Raw genomic sequence first — 21,635 nt, 5'->3', positions numbered from 1 at the left:
AGCCTCTAAATTGATCCTGAATTGACTTGTTTTTGAGCAGTTTCTGGTGGAGAACTTCTGTGAATTGCTGTGGTTTGTTAGCCTTGTTCCTCTAGGGGTAGGAACAACATGTTTAGGGACTTTGGATCCCTTAGATTATGGACATTTCATGCTTATAGCTGTAAGGCACAAAATGTCTATAACACCTCCTGTATTGAAATAATTTCTCCACTCGTTTGGTTCCGAGGTCAGCCTACTATGTCAAGGTTCTTTTTGTTTCAATATTGCATTCAATACATCTGCTATTTATTTTCGTATTACATCTATCCTAGGCGATTCAAAATGTTAGGAAAGAGTTTCATTAAAGTGGGTTGTGTGTATAAAGTGTAATTCTATTATTTAAGTAAAATGGATGCTCCACTTCTAACGATAGTATTTAGACATGTATTTTGGAATATTTGAACAAAGGGGTTTTATAACCTAGTGAAAAATTATACAATTTGTGTTAAGTTTCGTATTTAAATGAAATTACTAGTTTCCTTACTTTTTCGCAACTAATGGCACTAGAAGGTAACTCACTCTTGATAAATATTATTGTTGATAGTAAGTTCTTACTTGACTATAATATAAAATATGTATTGTATGTATTTGGCGGTACTTGTATATCTATTATATTCACAGTTTGTTATACCATTTTCTTGTATCCATAGTTCTCAGAGAAACTAAGTATGGATAGTTTCAATGTTTTCTTTTATATTCTCTTTTATACAAAGTTAGCACACATTATTTACTGGTTATTTTCATCGAATATGAGTTATATGGTAGAATATGAGGAATTATTATATTCAGTATGTTGGTAGTATGCCACAACTAGGATTTTTGATTTTGATTCTTTTGCTCACATGTTGTAACAAATTGTGAACCTCTTTTTCTTATTAGATCACAAATTTCATAGTATTTATGGTTTGCATTGCATATAGGTTTTTTCGATATGATTTATCTTCATTTTCACAGCACACGGTCATGTAGTCCAATATTAAGTGTAGTATTAAATAAGATTTTTTTTCTTAATTATCTCTTCCCCAAGCATTATTAAGGGTATGATGGGTTTGTCCTACATTGAATATTGAACACATAGTTTAGAATTCTTATGGGATTAATTTATCACCTGACCCTACTTCCTCTCTCAAGTCATACCTACTTCTAAAGGGGATAACATGTATTCTCATCAATCTTAAGTCCTAGTGGAGTTACAACCTGTATAAGTGATGTTAAATCTTTCAGACCTATTGTATGCATAAACAATAATTCTAGGCATGATCACATACAAATATTATTTCTCCAACTTATTTAATACCTCTGAAATTCTATAGAACCATTTAATCATTAATGCATGCACTTGCGTATGTAAGGAAATTAAGAAAATCCACAACGAACAATGAAATCTAACCCAGAACTACATAGTAGTCATCAAAACATATTAAGTAAGGTGTTTACCATGCATGCATCATTGATTGAGTACATATACGATTCTACTTCTAGAATACACATTCATTTATTGATGATCATCTAAAAAGAATAAATAAAAGATATAAAATATGCCTAACAATTGTCAAAGACTTTTAATAAAATAGTATAGCTCGAATTGTAACCATATTCACTACTTGAAAATTACCCAAGATTGAAACACGTTCCTCCTAGCCATGAACCACCTCCGCAAATTTCCCCAAGCTATGTTATGTTTGACAATGGAATCAACAAGCCACATTGATTCCTTAGTTATTTCTTTTATAATTTTCTTTTCAAGTAGATTTGCTTTTATCATTGTCTTGCCTTTTGGGTCTTTCAATGCATTTTCCTAGTCCTTTTTGTCTTTTTTTTTTTGAAAAAAGGTTATTTTCCTTTTTCCTAAGGTCTACCTTTCTCTCCCACAACACTTTTTTCACCCCAATTATTATCTTTCTCCAACTATGTCATTTAATAGATATTTCTTTCCCATCATATTAAATCCTGGCTATTTCTCCTAGGGATTTTTTTTTGGAGATATTTAGGGGAATATTTATCTTGAAATTTAACAACCAATAATTGTTTCCTTCTTGGAAAGAATCCTATAACTATAATTCTTACTTTCTGAGTAATTTCCAGCATTTTATTTGTTGATAATAATCTATTAATTAGATCACAATAGCATTATTGATCACCTCATTTCACAAGTATATCATGCCTTCCTAGCCATTCAATCTAAAACAACCCATATCGAAAAATAGACAATCATTAACATAGAAAACTAAGGGGTGTAACATCTTCCCCCCCTTTTATTCAAAATTGTCCTCAATGTTGGATGTTCAATTTCATTCCTTTTATAATAGTTTTGGAAAGGCCTCTTACATTTTTCTCTCAATCTCTGAGGTGGCCTCCTTAGGTGTAAAGTGTGTCCACTGCACTTTAACTTTAGTAAGATCTATCTCCTATATAATATAAGAAGTGGTTCTACGAGGAAATATCCTTCAAGTTCCACCTTTATCAAGTTTCAATCAATTATATGAGAATTATCATGGACATATTTTTTTAGTAAAGATACATGAAAGACATTGTGTACTTTATGTGGCTAGGAAATGCCAGCTAATATGCTATTGGTCCAACCTTATCCAGAATCTCAAAAGACCCTCAAAACTGTGGTGCAAATTTGGCAGAGGTTCCCATCCTTAAGGTTGTTTTTCCTTGGTTTAACTCTTCTGTATACATGTTCTCCAACCTTAAATTCCTTGTGGGTTCTCCTTCTATTAGTATAATTTTTTTGTCTACCATGTGCAGTTTTTATGTTCTACTTAATTTTTTTCACTACTTCTTCCATTTCTTGTAATGTGTCTAGTGCCAAAATTAACTTGTCCTCCAACTAAATCCAGTTGAAAGGTGTGTGACATTTTTTGTGGTATAAGGCCTCGAAGGGAATCATCATTATATAATCCTCATAAATGTTGTAGGAAAATTACACTAAGTGTATGAATTGTTCGTATTTACTTGGTGTGTCCATTAAATGCATTCTTAACATATCCTATAATATTTGATTGATCCTCTTCATCTCTCCATCAATTGAAGGGTGATAAGCAGTACTAAAATTAAGTTTTTTCCTCATTCCTCCAAACAAATCCTTCCAAAATTTGGAAGTAAATTTATCACTTGTATCAGATTTTACCATTTTTAGTATCTCATGTAGTTGAAAAATCTTATTCATAAGAATATTTGCAATCTTAGTTATTTGACAGGTAGTCTATAGAGATAAAAAGTGTGTTGCCTTCCTTAGTGTGTCCAAAGACACCATGATAGAGTCATGTTGAAATCTAGTTTTTGGGAATCCTGTAATAAATTCTAACGAGATCACCTCCCATTTACATTCATGGATGGGTAGTGGATTCAATAATCTAGTTCGGTGTTTGTGTTCTACCTTCATTTAATAACATTCTAGACATTTAGACAAATATTCTATTGTATCCCTTTTCATGCGAAGCCAATAAAAATCCTTCCTTAGTGTCCTTATCATCTTTTGACATTCATCTAGCGTAGTATTTCTTATGCTCATCTAATATCATTTATTTTAGAACACTTGCATCTAAAATAAACAATTTGTTTTTCTAGGTTAACAATTTTTTTGAATTTTTAGTATAACCTGTAATTTCTACGAATTTCAATTCATGTTGAATTTGTTGATAGATTTGATCTTCCTGTATTGAATTTCGGATCTGTTAAGTGAAATTTGTAATGGCACTGCTAGCAAAAATTTCCATAATAGAATTTGCATGTCTACTTAAGATATTTTCTAGTTAATTTTCTATAGCCTTAATGTGTTTTATATCAAATTCAAAATCACCCAGAAAATCCATCCACCTAGCTAGTCTAGAATTAAGACCTAGTCGATTGAAACAAATATTTTAAGCTAATGTGATATGTTATCAAGCTAAAATTTTTAGACAATAGGTAGTGGCTCCACATATTTTAAGCACATGCCAGAATAGCCAACTCTAAATTATACAACACTTAGTTCCTTTCACATGGTTTTAGTGCTATAGGGATTAACGGACAGTTAGTTGTGGCTGGAATACCATCAAGGATCTTCTTGGGATCCAAGGTAGACTATTTTAGATTAAGTGAAACTTTCACAAAGTAGTATAAATATATCTATATCAATTCATAATAATAAAAAATAAGAGGTGATATTACCTCAGTCCTTGGTGCAACCCTACTGAAGAACACAATGTAGCAAAGCAGAAGATGCCTTTGCTATCTCCTAGAATAGCACCTACGCATAAAAAAGATAAAGAGTAATCCTACAACATATAAACTCTAGTAATCAAGGCATGCATATATAAAAAACATAAAACAACATGCATCTAAGCTACTTAAAAATTATGGTATTAATCAACATGTATATAAACACTACATTAACACCATCAAGTAGACAACACAATAAGAGATATGTATTATTAGACTGAAGAATAATGATTACAAATATCTTTGCTCGATCAAACTTCCTCTAGTCCTCAAGCTTCTCTCTCTCTCTCTCTCTCTAAACCTATTGGCATCATAACAACTATATCTCATACAAAGTTTTGACAATCATTTGACAACCATTCGACCTCCATCACAATGCTCAAGCCTCCAATATAAAGATGATGAGAGACTTATCCTTGCTAATTGTCTCACAGGCTCCATTGAGTCAAAAGGTAGGATGTTTCCTCGCTTTATTACTCTTTCCCTTTCCGTGAGACTCCGTTAGAAATAACATTGTCCTTAGTTAGGTCGGAGGTAGATGTGTCCTACTTTCTGGGGCTGACATTTGAGTGAAAACCGAAGTTCTAGTGAGTCAAGTCATTCTTTGACCTACAGAATCTCACGAATCTTGGTTAACCCTGCCCTTTAGGAAAAAAAATGATTAAACCTATGGACTAACTCCCTTGGCTAGTGCATGGGGAGCATCCTAACTCCTCTTTCTTGTTCCTCAAGGGCGTTACCTTGGAAAATAGGCCTGTGAATTAGGTCATGTCTTTAACCAAACTTTATTTCTCCTCTAAGCTAACGAGGAGGTAATTTTCCTATATAACATATGCCCCCTAAAGTGTGAGGTTAGAGATGAAGACAATGGCTAAAATACTTTATAAATTTTGTTTGGAAAAAGATAGAGAGGATCAGAGATTTAGGACTGCGGGAAACCTGAAACAAACCACATATGACAAAAATATAGTATCTTGTCTTCAGTTAGGCATTCCCATGCTCAGTAGCTATTTCAAACTGATTTCTCAAAAGAGGTATGACAATCATGTCAACCGATAAGTATAATGTGGAACTGTTTCATAATATGATGATCCTGAGGAGCTGTCTCGGAAAAAAATATACACAGCTTGGGAGTGGAAACAAGTTTGTGTGAAGCGAACCTCTACCCAAGGTCTTAGTCATGGATTTATTTGAACATCATATTTCGGCACATGTGAATAAAGGAGTTGATGTAGAACATGTGAGAAATTGTCCGATTAGCAGTAAATAATGAAAATTGTTAACAGATGCGAGGATGGACATTGGTAATGATGATGGTCTCCAAGATGTGCAATACAATCTGGTGAGTGTGAAGAATGATGTTTTCATCAAACACTCATAGAATCATTCAATTAAGAGCCAATGATGAAAACCCCCAATAAAAAACAAGGTAACCTGCGACTAATAACTATAATTTCCAAGATAATTATATTTTTTTGGATCTGCTTCCTAGATAGAGTGTTTATGTCGATAGGAAGAGACATGTTTAAAGGTAGGAAATAAGGTGTCCTACATCACTCGAAATGAAACAAGACAGGAATTATTTGTTTTGGAGATAAATTTTGAGCAATGGGTCAAACACACATAGGGAATGATGGAAGTATATGATCGATGGGTTATATAGCAAGTAGAGGATAGGTGGATCCATTGAACAATAGAAGGCATGACATAAAGGTTTACCATGAAGCATAGACTCATGAAGTATAAATAAATTATTTTGACCTCCATATAAAATAACATGATCTTTTTTACCAATTTTAGAGAGATGTAACGTAATTAAAGTCAAAAAGTCTAAGAAATATGTATGATAGATTTAAAAAGTGTTTCACTATAGAATATTAAAAAACTATTTGAATGTTCCCATTACTAATTTATTCCAATATCAACTATAGATATAATTGAAAGTAAAAAAAAAAAACTTTAGTGAAATGGCTGAGGGCGGAAATTCTCATGAAAAGAAAGGGAGAAAATGACATGCATAGGGACATGTATGAGATTTCAATGCTACCCACTATTGAAAATTGACAATGGATTAGTAAAGTTCATATTTCTTTCTTTACTCAAGTGGTATACAAATTAATATATTTCTTGTGGTAATCAGATAGCTCAATTAGATAGCTCAATCGACATTGGCTGTAGAAATGAAGCCTCGGTGAAGAAGTCTTACGTTCAAATCTTGTGCTATCATTGTGATCGGGTGAGAAGTTGGATATGATTAATATGTAGTCCTACCAAGCTTACAATATATATATATATATATATATATATATATATATATATATATATATATATATATATATATATATATATATATATTTCTTGTGGTCAATAGTTTCAACTTCTAATGAATCTTAAATCCCTGTGATGGTTCACATTCTTCCACAACAACTCAAATATATTAGGTATCTAACATAAATGATTTGATTTATTATTTTGATTACTTTTTACTTCTATTACATTTCAAATGAAGTCGGCATTATATTTTTTTATTATTTTTTTATGTAAATGTTGAAGTACATTAGCTGACATTATCTTGTTTTATTATTAGCTATTGATTTAATGCTTCATTGTTTCATGTCAAGTGCCACTACAACATATCCGTATATCACAATATTGAATTGTAAAGCACCTCTTGGTACAATAACATATTTTATTTTATGAAGTATTTTCTAATAAATTATTTCAATTTTTTTAAAGAAATATTTAACTTGAAAAATATTATCTTGAAGAATATTTCCTATTTTAGTTCATCTTCTTTCGTAAAAATGGATTAAATAGAAAATAAGTAATATTAATTATATTCTTTCTTTGTTAAGATAATGCACTTATATTACCAGACATCTAAAATACATGATGTTACATAGATATCCAAACAATATGTGGAGGATTCATGGATCTTGAGCAAAATCTCACAATCACCATTACCCAGGGAATCTCAGAACCATAGAGACTAACACACGAAATCCTCATTCTTTGGGAGTCACTCAAATAAATAGGGATAATAATTTTTCTAAAGTCTCTTGTCGAAGTGGCCATACATACATACAAAAAAAAAAAACCCCAAAAAGTTCCATGCTTTAAGGTTAAAAGGGACATTCCTAAAGCTATGTCATTAAGCAAAAAGAAAAAGAAAAGTTTATACTGAACTAAATATCCAAAGCAAAACATAACCAATATTTTGCAAACTAAAAGGACTAGAAGATGAACTCAAAGGTAACTAGAGAGAACACCATGCAAACAAGAGTTGAATATGCACACTAAATTCCCATCCTAACCCACTAGTATGTAGTGCGAAGATTCCCCATGCCACCGCTCAACCAAATGCATTTTCTCATCATTCCCAAATGAAGAAATAATAGCAAGAGGCCTTGCACTAGATCCAATAGCATCCATCAAGTCCATGCCATCATATTCACATGGAATATGACTTTCAGTATGGGCGAGTTGAGACTTGAATATGTCTAAACAAAACCTATCATTCTTTAACATTCTCTTCATCTCGTCCATAGAATTGAAGATGTAACATCTCTTGAATTTTTTATTCCTCAAGACTAGGCCAAGGAGGGTCTTCATTTGCCACAGGAGTGCCATCAAATTGAGGTATTACTTCTTCATGTCCTTGGAAAGCCTATGTTCGAGAACCCAAGTTGGCATGTCCTACATCATTTCTGAATTTGAAAGTGATTTTCTCTATGTTGGCCTTTGTCTCAAACTTGCATATTCCTATGCAACTTTCTGGTAGAACAATGTTAAAAATGGTGGAAAAAACGTTGAGCGCCATGTTGCCCATGCAAGGCACACCCACTAACTCCCATTTTATCTCGGTTCCATGGTAGAAGCGTGACCCAAGACTTAGCACCTTCTGTATGAGCCTCTACCTCCAGAGGGACAAAAAACTAGATTGGACCCAAAGATGGCATAACCAATGAAACAACAAGCTAGGTCATCCCAATACCTCCATGTAATTGGACCCAACTCCAGACACACTTTGAATTTGACAGAGAAAGAGTTATGATCTCCTCCCTAGAATTAACTACATACATCATTGAACCTCCAAATAGAGAAGCCAAGACTCGGATCTTGTATTATCTGAAAAGACAAAACCACCCCACTATAGCAAAACCCTAGATTTTAATCACCCAAGGACCGAATAAAATCCTAGAAAGCTCTAAGGAAAAATTTCAACCAATATTATAATTCTAAATCTATCCTCCACCTCTATAAATGCTTGTTCTAACTGTAAAGTGACAAGCTTCAAATTAGAAGAAACCTTTAAATCTCCATTATCAACGCATCAAAAAAATATTAATAATATTTATTTATCTCTTTAATAGTATTAACAAAAAAATTTAAGTTAATTTATTTTTTATTTCAAATTCCTAATTTCTTTTCTTTTATTTGATTAAATAGAATCCAAATCCAACCAACATATATATTTAAATATATATTTCCTCCTATAGTTAGATTCTTTTGTAAATTTGAAATGGGGGGGCCTTTCACATCCATTAGGCAGGTCAAACAAATAACATAAAGAACAAAATTTCTATCCCATTCATTTATTCTACCATCCAGGGAGGTGTAATTGCTTTTATGTACCATAGGGTAGAACGTTTGATGGGATAGACGGGCTAGGTGGCTACCTCTAAGTCGCTGATCTGCTAGGCAATCGATCCAATGGTTGTTGCTGATTCAAGGGAGGTGTAATTCGTTTTGTTCTCAATCATAAATAAAAAAGCCGTTAAGAACTATAATCTAAAAATAAAAATGAATATACAATTTTTATTAGCATTAATTATTAGTAAAAAAAATACTAATTTCATTCTTATAATGCTGAATGATAATATTAAAATTATGAAGAAAATGTCTTCTTTGACTCTTAAGTATAAACATAATATAGTTTTTTTAATCGATTTTAAATCAAGATAAAGTAATTAAAAATAAAACGATCTTATATTTTTTAGTTTTGAGTCTAAGAATATATATATATATATATATATATATATATATAATATTTTTTTAAAGTACTTCATACTTTTAAAATATGTTTTCTTATCCAACATAAATAAATTATTTGAATATTTATATTATTAATTTATTTCAATATAAAATATATATAAATCTTAACAAATTATGTTAATAACTAAAAATATATAATTGAAAGTGAAGAAGATTAACTTTAAAAATAATAGGAAGATATGTATAATTCATTTAATTATTAATAAAAATTTAATATGTAACATTTAAAAAGTATCATTTATAATAAAGAAACCTGTGTAGGTTACAAATAAAATATTTTAATGCTATAGTTAAGTAATATTAATTTGTGTCTAAAAATATAATAATAATAAAAAATTATTTTAGTCTCCTCAATATAATCCGTGAATAAGATGTTTCAATGCTTATGTTAAGTAAAATATTCCAATGTCAATTATCTATATATTATATATTGTTAAAAGAGGAACACCACATATATTATATAATGTAACTAAAGAAATAGTTTATTAAGGTTAAAACATTTCAAATAGGTTAATTATTTTATAATTTTGTCAAATTTTAAGAGTTTTGAAAGCAATAAAAATTAGTTGGAATTGTAAGTTTTAGACATATAGTCCACAATCCAAGTGTCCATGAAGATTTCAAGAAGTTTAATCTATTTATTTATTAAAATATATAATTTAAACAATGAAAAATGGACAAAATTGATCAAATCCCTAAATATGTAAACATTTTTTCAAGTTTTTCACTCTAAAAGATGTTCTCACCTAAAGAGATTCTACTCTTTTCAGGGTTTTCTAGATCCATAACCCTAGACCCGTAGCTAAAATCTATATACAAAATTGGAAAAAAACAATATGTAAACTTGGAGAGATAGAATAATTACAGGTACTTACCTGGTGAATTTGAAGATGGTGTACTATAATGAAATATAAGAATATGAATTGAATTTCCAAATATGTAAATTTTATTTGTGGAAATTGCTTTTAACTATGAAAATTTTTATTTTTTGAACATTAGTATGTTAATTTTCATACGAAATATAATCCATATTATTTTATTGATGCAATTTTGATTGTATAAATCATGGAATTTAAACATAAACTTTTGTAACTCTAATTTTTTATTTTTATTTCAAATTATGAAAGGCATTATATACTTAAAGTTACAAATATTTCAATCAATGCAACCTAGACACAGCATACTCTTATCAAGCATTCATTTTTTTTTTTGGATTTTACATTTTAATGTCCTCTGCTACATATTATAATTCTTTTCCAAATGATTAATTCCCCAAAAAATAATTGTGGAAATATGCTAGGGGTGTATTTTAATATTTTAACACATGTCAAAAGAAAAATGTATTAAAATAAGTGAAAATTATTTTTAAAATATTTTATATTTATAGTGTGAAAAGTAGACTTTATATGGAACTTTGATTGTATAAATGATGGAATTTTTAACATAAACTTTTTTAATTGTCATATTTTTTTATTTATTTTTATTTTTTTCAAATTATGAAAGGCATCATATACTTGAATTTACAAAAATTTCAATGAATGCAAGCTAGAGAGGTCATACTATTATGAAACATTCATTTTGTTTTTGGATTTAACATTTTAATGTCCTCTAATATATTATAATTATTTTCCCAATGATTAATTCCTCAAAAGATTATTGTGGAAATAGATTAAGGGTGTATTTAATATTTTAACCTATGTAAGAAGAAAAATGTATTAAAATAAGTGAAAATTATTTTTAAAATATTTTATATTTAGAATGTGAAAAATAGACTTTATATGGTTATATAGTTTGATGAATAACTAATTTCTCTAACTATTATAAAAATAATGTAAAAGATAAAAATGTGTATGTTTGAGAATTTGATGTTTTCACGTTGTGAGAGCCAAACCACGAGGTAAATAATCTCAAATCTATATGCGAAGAAACAAAGTCTCTGTGCACGTAGCATTTTTACTCGAAAAAATTAAATTAAAAAAAAAAAATGTGTCCATGTTATTGGTGTGTGTATTTGTTAAGAGTGTGTGTATTCTTGGCCTCAAAAATGCATGCAGATTTCTTGTTGTATGAATATGCACTTATTCGTTTACCTAGTGACTTTAAAAGATGGAAAATGGGTCATTTGGGTTTTGAGTAATGGGTAGTGTGAGTAGGATAGAGTAGCCGAGTAAGAGAGGGGAAGGGTGGGGAAGAATGATTGGGTGAGTGAGGAGAGACTGAGTGATAATCTAAAAGTGATATGGAGGAAAAGAGAGATAAAGTTGGAGGGGATGTTGTGAATGTGTGATTGTGAGAGAGAGGGAGGATATGTTAGTGAGAGTAATGCATAGGATGATATAGAAAGAGAAAGAGAGAGTGGAGTGGGGAGGGAGAGGAGGAGGAGGAGGAGGAAGAGTTAAAGACAATGAAATGATATGGGGGAAGAGAATGAGAGAGAGTGAGAAAGGGAGAGGTAGGGAAGGATAATGAGAGATAGAGAGTGAGTGTGTGAGAAAGGGAAAGGGAGAGAGAGAGAGAGTTGTTTTCAAGAACATACTATGTGAGGGAGGGAGGGATATAGAAATAGAGGATGGGGAAGAGGGAATGACAAGATGGACTGTGAGAGAGAGTGGGATGAGGAGAGAGTGTGTGTGCATGTATGAATAAGGAGGGTGGTGGTTGGCATATAAACAATGTGGGAGGGGAGTGAGGGATATAGAAATAGATGATGAGGGGGAGAGAGTAGGGGGGTGGTGAAGTGTGTGTGCGAGAGTGGTGGGGGGAGAGGGGGATAGAAACAAATTAGGAGGGGATGGAGTGTGTGAAAAAGTGAGACGAGGATGGAATAAGAGATAGAGAGAGATATGGCGAAAGAGAGAGAGGAGGAGATAGAAGAAATGTTGGTGGGGAGGTAGTGATGGAGGGGGAGGGAGTGATGGAGAGAGAGTGAGAGAGGGAAAGGGAGATATAAAGATAAAGATGGAAGGTGGAGAGAGCGAATAAGAGAGAGAGATGAAGAGATACAATGACAAAGAATGAGAGGTAGATAGAGAGAGAGTGATTGTGGAGAGAGGGAAATAGATGGTGATGGAGAGAGTGGGAGAGAGAAGGGGGGAGGGAGGGAGACAAATACAGAGAGGATAGAGAAGACACATAGAAATTATATTAGTTGAAGTAGATAGATGGAATGTGGGGGGAGAGAAAAAGAGAGTCAAGGAAGGAGATGGGGAGGGGAAGGAAATTTCTAGAAGGGAGGGAGCTTGAGAGAGGGACGAGAGAGGGAGAGAGAGTGGAAGAAGAGAGAGACAAAGAGGGAAGAAGTGAGAGTGAGGTTGAGAGAAAGAGTAAGAGTAGAATGAATGGACAAAGTTGAGGGATAAGGAGAAACAAAGAGATAGAGACAAATAGAAAAAAGTGAAAGAACTAGGGTGGGAAAGAGAAAAGGGGACATGGAGAGAGATAAAAATGAGGAAGGGGAGAGAGTGAGATACACAAAAATATGTAAATGAAAATAGGGAGATAGCGAGTTGGGGGTGAAGAAAGAGAGAAATTGGGAACTCGATGGGGGGAAGGATAGACAAATAGGGATATAGCATGGAAGAAGAAAGGGATAGAGAAGGAAAATGAGAGAGAGAGTGAGATAGACCAAGAGATGGGAGGATATGGAGAGTGAGAGAGGAGAAAGGCAAGGATGGAGAGAGTGGAAGGTGAATAAAACATAGACAAATGAGAGAGGGAGGGGTAAATATATGGAGAGACAATGATGGCACATATGGAGAGCGAGAGATATAGATATGGAGAGGATAATATATAAAGAAGAGGATAGGGGGGGATGATACATGGAGAGAGAGATAATGAGAGTCATAGTGTGAGATTGAAGGAATGAGGGAAAGAGATGGGGGTAGTGAAGGAGGGATATAGATAGATAGATGGAAGAAGAGATAAAGAGAAACACATGAATATGATAATAGAAATAGAAAAATGGAGAGTACTGGACCAATAGAAATAGATAGCCATATATGAATAAATGAAGGAAAGAAGGATGGTACAAATGGTACTAAGATTACGAAAGGAGTGATAGTGAGTGGGAGGGAGTGGAAGAAGAGAGAAATAGAAAAGGAAAAAAGAAAGAAAGGTGGGCATAAAGACAAAGGGAGAGGGAGAGAGGGAGGGATGTCCAGAGAATGGAGTGGGGAGAGGAAAGAGATAGAAAAAGAGTGGGAGATATGGAGAGACTAAGAGAGAGTGATGGGCGAGAAGGGAAGAGCCATAATGAGGGGGACAAAGAGAAGGAGATAGAGATAGACATGGAGGATGCATAGTGATGGATCACAAAGAGTGAGATGGAGAGAATATAGAGGAATGGAGATAGAGATGGGTATAGGGTGAGACGGAAAGGAGGGAGGATAGAGAGAAGAGAGGAGGGAGATTAATAGAGTATGGATAGAGAAAGAGAGATCCCCGAAAAGAGAGATATTTGTCTAGTCTACAAAAACATTGTATAGTTAGACACCCTTCTACTTCTACACATTCAGCAATTTCTTGGAATTTATCTGTCCGGAAAAACTAATGTATCTCTATTGGGGACAGAATTTGCACTGAAATTCACTCTTTCAGGTCTAAATTGAAAGAACAGTCTTGATCATTCTCATCCAGGATATCCACTATAAAACATGAATAATTCATTCCCTTTAAATCACAACAGTGAATCTAAATAGAGATTTATAACTAATTGATTTGTCTAGTAGCCAAATTTCAATGCAAACGTTTTCAACAATAGAACAACTGATTTTTCACAACATTACTCTGTTCATTCGGGGAGCTCTTTGGAGCCATAAAATTTACAACATTTCTTTGGCAATGGGCATGGTTGTCATATCTCAAGGGCGGTTACCATGCCACCTCTTTCTGCGCAAAATATTTCTAAGCGTGGAATGCAGCCATCCATTAAATCTCTTGGTTGAAACCCACATTCCATTGCTGGAGAACGACAATCTTACCTATATTCGCATCCATGGCGGCTTCCATCACAGGAACGGCGTTGTTTCAATTCCTCTACCAAATGCACCCCTGAACTGAGACTTCGAGTCTAAGGTAGGCAGGCCAACACTGGTCACCAGTGCTACACCTAAAATTGCTGTTTGACAGACAGGTGTAGCACAAAGTTCGAGTTCTGCAGCAATTTGTTTAAAGCTTGACATAGCCTTTGCTGCTTCACTTCTTGATCACAATCAACAGACATGGTAGGATTCACCAATCTGAGAATAAGCAATCTAATTTTACCATAGATATACACTCAACTTGATCTTGTTTTCTGCCTTCGATTCATAATGAGATGTGCATAGGATATCGCGGGTATTATTTGTATGCAAAACTTACTGCAAAGCATCCGTGACTCAATTTGTGCAACCGCATCAACCATTTAAAATTCTCAGCTTGACATAGGATATTAATATACATATGATATTCAGATACAAAGCTTCAAACATGAAACCACCAGATGAATCAAATTATGGAACTATGAAATCAAACTTCCAAATAAAACCTATGATAAGATTTCTCATTGAAAAAGGAAAGATAAGAAAACAAGAAAGATAAGATAATACCAGACACAATGTAATACCAGAGACAAGAAATTTGGGAAAAAGAACTCAACCCACAAGTTCTTACGCACTTTCTCTTTCATCTTTTAATGATACAAATATATGACTTAGTTGAGATAGGCGTTCTAAGCAACCTAGTTGCAGGTGTTCATACGGCCTAGGGGGTATCATAAAATTCAGATCCTCGGAGTGACAGAAAAACCTATGATGCATCTGCGTTAACAAGTATTTTTTAACTGACCACAAGTTTGCACCTGATATTTCATCAATCCGCCTAGATGCTTAATAAAGCAAGCACATGTTATTATAGATCTATGCCACAGCATGACAAGGAGCAATACAAAGAGTCGAAGATTGTTTAAAATAAGAAATAACCAGTAACTGGAGCCTATATTTCATCGGTGAGCGTATTCTTGAATACAGTGCAATTATGGACCTGGGTAACTACAAACCGGGTTCATATCCGAAGCAATATTATTGAATCCCATCCGGATCCGTCATCAATGCCGACAGTACTGATCATGACGTTCAAGAAAGCCGTGGAAAAATATAACAGGATTCTCCGCGTTAGTACTTCTTTATTTCATCTGTAACAATACAAAGAGTGAAATAATATTTAAGATAAGAAATAACCAACCAGTAGCCGGAGCCTATATTTCATCTGTGAGCATTGTGAGCCTTGAATACTGTGAAATTCTGGACCTGGGTAACCACAAACGGCGTTGATAACTAAAGCAATGTTATTGAATCCCTCTATATTTTGCCATGGCTTTCTTGAACCTCCCATCCAGATCCCTCATCAATGCCGACAGTACTGATCGTGACGTTCAAGAAAGCTTGTGGAAAATTATAACACGATTCTCAGGGTGGGTACGTCTATATTTTGCAACTGCGTATCCTGGGTTTGAAGGAGGGCCACCCAGTTATTATCTCTAACTTTTCTGGTCGTTAGTCTGCCTCCCGTCTAACTCCAGATAATCGAGAAATTATTGCGAGCAATATACCAACCCTGTTGCCCATCCGATTGGAATCATTGTGGCTGCAGGGCTGGAAGCAATACACGAGATGTGCGAGAAGATATTCAAGGATCAAACTGATGATCAAAGGTCATGGAAGAAATGAAGAAATGTGTTCCTCATTACTTGAAAAATAATCATCCATTATTCTTATTTATAATAGTGAAAATAAGTTTCACCATTATGAGAGGATGAGTTTTACAGTATAGTTGAGAAGTTCGGTAGGTAGACTTACAGCTTTTAATGATTTTTAATTAGAAATCTAATATTTTCAAGGGTTTTATCATCATTTTCATAATTATAGTTTAAAAGGTTTTTGAAGTTTTTGACTGATATATAAATAAACAAGATTATATTTATCTTAAATTTTCAGTTACCAAGTTTTTAGAGGGATTAAACTTTTTTTACTTTAAAATTTGTTTTTATATTAAAATATTTGATCTTCCAGAGGATAGATGGTAGGTAAATTTAGGGTTAAGATGGCTTTTGACTAATTTAACTATTAGTTATAATTATTAATTTTATGTTTTTTTTTTTTATATAATTCAAAAGAATCAAAATGTTTTATTGGTAATTATAATTATTAATTTTTTTTAGTATTTTTTTGTTTTTTGTTTTTTTAATGTAATTTGATGGAGTCAAAATATTTAACAAGACATTACATTACGGTATCTATATTTTACATCACAAAGGATAGGATTACTAGGTCAACTTACAAGTTTGAAAAACCTTTTAGTAATAACCTTAAGATAAACTTTAGAACTCAACCAATAAGATCCGTACATTATTAATTTTATGTTTTTTTATTTTGTTTTATTTTATTTTTATCTAATTAGAAAGAGTCAAAATGTTTTATTGGTAATTACAATTATTATTTTTTTTTAGTTTTTTAGTTTTTATTTCTTAATGTAATTTGATGGAGTCAAAATATTTAACAAGACATTACATTAAGGCATCTATATTTTACATCACAGTAGATAGGATTACTACATCAACTTACAAGGTTGAAAAAACCTTTTAATAGTAACCAAAAGATAAACTTTACGAATCAACCAATAAGATTCTTACATAAATTTACAATTTTAAATACATTTTTTTGGAACTCTAACATTTTCATGATCCTAGTCATCATCATCTTCATAAAAAAATCTCTTGGCTCGCATCTAGAAGATAAATTTTACAATACAACATGTAATATTACCATATAAACTCACAAGTTTTAATGACCATTCAACATTGGTCCTAACCATCACCTAATCTCAAGAAAATAAAAAAATAACTACTCAAACATATAAATTTATTTATTTATTTATTATTGGAACTCAAACATTTCCAAAATCTTTACGATTGTCATTTCTATTTTCTTGAAAATATTTTTATATTTTATCAGATTCATTTCATTTTAACACCTTTTGCTTTTCTTTCCATTTTATTACATGTTTTATATGTGTGATGACCCCGGAGAATGTAAATATTGGAATTTTACTGTGGTAAAAGACAGAATTGGAAGACTGTTTTAAAAACTTTAATCGTATTTTTTTTATTTGTGAATTAAAATATATATTAAAAATATATACTTCTTGAAATGCTGGCAACTTCTGAAAGGAAGTTGGAAGAGGAAATCAGTTGTGAAAACTGCACAAAAACTACCTTCCGTAACTGGAAAGGCATCCAGGGAAAAAGGGAAGGGAGAGGCAAAATTCTGGGCTGTAAGGACAGGCAGAAAGAAAAAGATTGGTTAAGTGTGGTGAGGACCAGATAACCAAGCACAAGTTGCATGCATCTTGTTGAGAGCTGTGGGCATGCAAGATAGCTCGGGGGAGATCCCAGTCCTGGCGACGGATCTCATGGTTGGGTGGTCAAGAGTAAACAAAGGATACAGGTGAACTTCTGTAGCGCATCTACAAACCCAGGCGGACCAGGTAAGTAGAAGCTTCTGGAGAAATTATTTTCAATAGTGAATATACTTCCATGATATTATTGTCAATTGAAAATTACAGTAGCCAAAATACAATAGAATAGCAGTGAAGTTATTTGAAAATATACATTTCTTTTATCGTTATTATGCATGCTGTGATGCTATCTGCTTAAAAAAAATATTACAGAGGTACCAATAAATGACTGATAAGAAGGGCCTAATTATGTTACAGTTATTGGTGTTAACACTCGAATTTGCCCCAGGCTGAGGAAGGCAAAACTCAAGGCAACATCAAACCACGCTCAGCCTCGTAGCTAGCACTACGAGGACAGAAGAGGGCTCTCTCCGCGTCAATCTCGGAAAAATATAATCAATGAGGCTCGAGATGACTGAAATTGTAACTAATCTTAGGCTAGGTATTAAGTGCAGAGGTTTAAAGGTGATTTTTTGGGGTTTTTGTTGGATCAAAGGGAAAGGCAATTTTGGGTGCGGGGATGAGACACAGTTTCTGCAGAAGTCTCATTGGAGCAAGGTAGGCAATTTTTTGATGCCTTAAAAGCTAATGAGGTGGGTAGATCAGATAGGTGAGGAGCTAAGGAGAGCAAGAAAACCTCAAGGATTCTCCTTAAACAGATGAACACATAGGAGATCAAACAAACTTAAAGGCAGAGCATTACAGATTATGAATTCCACCTTAACACTTCATTTGTTCAATTGCAGAAGATGAGAGAAGGAAAATGATACACATAACAACTTACAAGTACTAAAAGAAGCACACCATCAAGACATAAAGCCACATGAATTCCAAATAGTGCTACAAAACCCTGGTCTTTCCTTTGCCAAAATGCTGAAGTAAAATGTACAATAGAGTCTCAAAACCTTTTTCCCCAAGAGTCCAACCATGAAAATGACTAAGAAAATACATAATATAGGCAAGCCAACCCATTCCCTTGCCTCTAGGGTCGAGCTCATCATCCTAGGAGCTGTTTCAACCAATTCTCAACAAAGCACTACAATCTAGGCAGTCAAAACAACTTGCCTCTATCAGGTAGGAAACTGATTCATTCATTTAATTTTCACTTTTTAGTGAATGAATCTTCTAGAACAAGTAATAAAGTGCCAAAATTACATCATGTTTCATTAATTACATCAATAGGAGTGAAAAAATCCATCACAAGTCAAAACTGGTCAAACTGGCTTCGTTTCCTGAGCTGAAGATGAAAATTGTGCCAAAAAACCCTGATGCACCGTGCATGACCCAACGCGCCGCGCGCCTTTCCACCTGCTTTTGGGGCACTTCTGGGCATCCAAATTAAGCTCGGGTTGGCTTTTTGGAAAGCCTTGGATGTCTACTTTCCAACCCAAGTGGAATTTTCCAATTTGGTGTCCATTTGCCCCTCCAAAAGTGCATTCTCCTAAGGCTGCTTCCTGTGTGTCCAAAAAGGGGCAGTGAGGTCATTTTTTGCATGTTTTTTGACCTTTTGGGGACCCAAACCTTGACGAAATGCCTTGGAAATAGCTGAGCAGGTATATTTCATCATGAAAAATCCAAAAATGCAAACCATTTGTGATTTGGACATCCCAATCTTATGGGTCGTGCGCTGCGCGTTACGCGTTGAGCCAAAAAACCTGTTTTTAGAGCCAAAAATTTCAAAATTGAAAAAATTTTCTCCAAATTCCTTGAAATTTCGGCTGGGGGTCCCCAATCAAGTACCATGCTCAGCCAAAGAGGCTTTGGCCAAAATTTGGAGTGGATCGAGCTTTTTCGCCGTTTTAGTGCCTTGCTCAATCGCTTGTAAACTGTTCTTTGGCTCTAAAAATGCTATGACCAAGGGGACACAAATGCACGAGGGAATATTAGGAAAGGGGAAACATTAGGGAATTAGGGAATTTGGAAATAAAAAAAAGGGACTTAGAGAAGGGAAATGAAAATCTTGGATTTTAGGGTTTTGGGATGTTAGGTAAGGATAATGTGTTTTGGGAGGTGAGGGACTAGGATTTGAGGGATTATAGTGTAGGATGAAGGAGGGAATTAATGGGGAAAAATAAGGGTGAATTTGGGAATGGGAAACAAAGGGAAATGGGGAAATAATGACAACCTTGGTTACACTCTATTTTTGAAACCCTACAACACTTTTTTGCATTCAAACTCTACAGCCATTTGATTGATAAAGGAGGGCTTTCCACTTGGATTTCTAAGGCAAACATATCATGAACCCATTACATTTATCTTTCAAAAGCCAAGCACAAGTGGTGGATGTGAGCCTACCTACAAATTTGTGCGGAGAGGAGGCGAGTTCATGTGCTTCTAATCAAATTTTGGGCTTAAACCCCAGTGCGCCGCGCACCTCACCCAACGCGCCGCGTGCCTCTGATGCGTCGCGCGTGTGTATTTTTGCACTGCAATTTCTTGCCTGATGCGCCGCGCGCCCCTGATGCGTCGCGTGCCTAGTCCAATGCGTCGCGCGCCCCTGAAACTGCTCCAACTTCCTTAAAAATTCACAATTTCGCTTTGGAACGATGCTTTTCACTCTTGGCATGAAAAATGAGTTGAAAATGTCATGAAATATCTTTATAAAGACTCCCTTTTGATTTTTGCTTGGTCCATGACCCATTTTGTAATGTTTTTTCGTTGACACTTTTTCAAGATTAATAGACTTCTGACCTTTTTAGTTTCCTCCTTAAATTTGATTGAAATGATGATTTTCTTTGCAATTTTTTGCAGGGATAGCTGTGATATGATCTGGCAAAGGAGACCAAGGCTGCGCTTGGACGATTCAAGAACTGAAATTTTTGAAGATTTTTACAAAAATGAGATGACGACTTATCTTCAAAACATAGTTTTGAAGAGAAGTCCTAATTTATCTGTATAATGATGAAAATTATTAAAGTAACCACCTATCGAGGACATCCCTCTGGCCTGCTGGTCTTCTTAGACTTTGCAAAACAAGACTGACTCAACCCAAGACCTAATGACCAAGAACCATTGTTATGACCCAGAAATTTGAAATAGGACTGTACATGACCTTTGAAGACTTCTTTTTATGAATAGACCTGAACCAGCAGTGCCAAGCACGAGGGGAATGAGTAACACAAACCATTCCATCAGAGTTATGGCATGCCTAATGAAATGCAACTAATCGAAACTAATGGGACACCTAAACATGAAATGAAAAAAAAGAGCTTTGATCTCTAACGGAGGGATAACTAGACCGACTCTAACATTGGCTCCAATGGCGATGGTAGCTCCTTGGGGATGCCAAGAACCGCAGATCTTTGGGAGAGCAGACCGTTCCTTTGTCCATTGGGCAATTGAGTCAAAAAATAAAACTAAAATGCATGACTGAAAACTGATGACTCGATGACACAAATTAACTCTCACTCAACTAAAAACTGACTCAATACTTAAACACAACCAACAAACTAGAAATGATGCTCAAAGTGGAGCTTATTCATCAAAACCTACTCTAACAATTTCATTCATCACCTGATCAAGTGAAATGAAACAACCAATGCAACCAAGTAAGTATTCTGTCTGCTGGTTGAATTCTCCACAAGTTCTCGCTTATGAACAACAAGAGAGAACTACTGAAAGGCAACTCCCATGACAACTTGGAAACAGATCCGTAGAATGATATGAATTCTCTATCCACCTCCGAAAACACTGCATAAGGATCTTGAAATTCAAGCACACTGGAACTTAGCTCATTTAATGGATTACTTCTCGTTTCCTCATACCATGAATGCAAACTTTGATCTGAGCCTTGTGACGAGACCTCTGCTGAAAATGAGAAAGAAACCGGCTGCCGGATCAAA

The sequence above is a fragment of the Pinus tabuliformis genome, chromosome 2_2 (assembly GCF_031772625.1).
Source record: "Pinus tabuliformis cultivar Carrire ecotype Pingquan chromosome 2_2, CPIR1, whole genome shotgun sequence".
Taxonomy (NCBI): domain Eukaryota; kingdom Viridiplantae; phylum Streptophyta; class Pinopsida; order Pinales; family Pinaceae; genus Pinus; species Pinus tabuliformis.
This window is presented reverse-complemented; position numbering follows the sequence as displayed.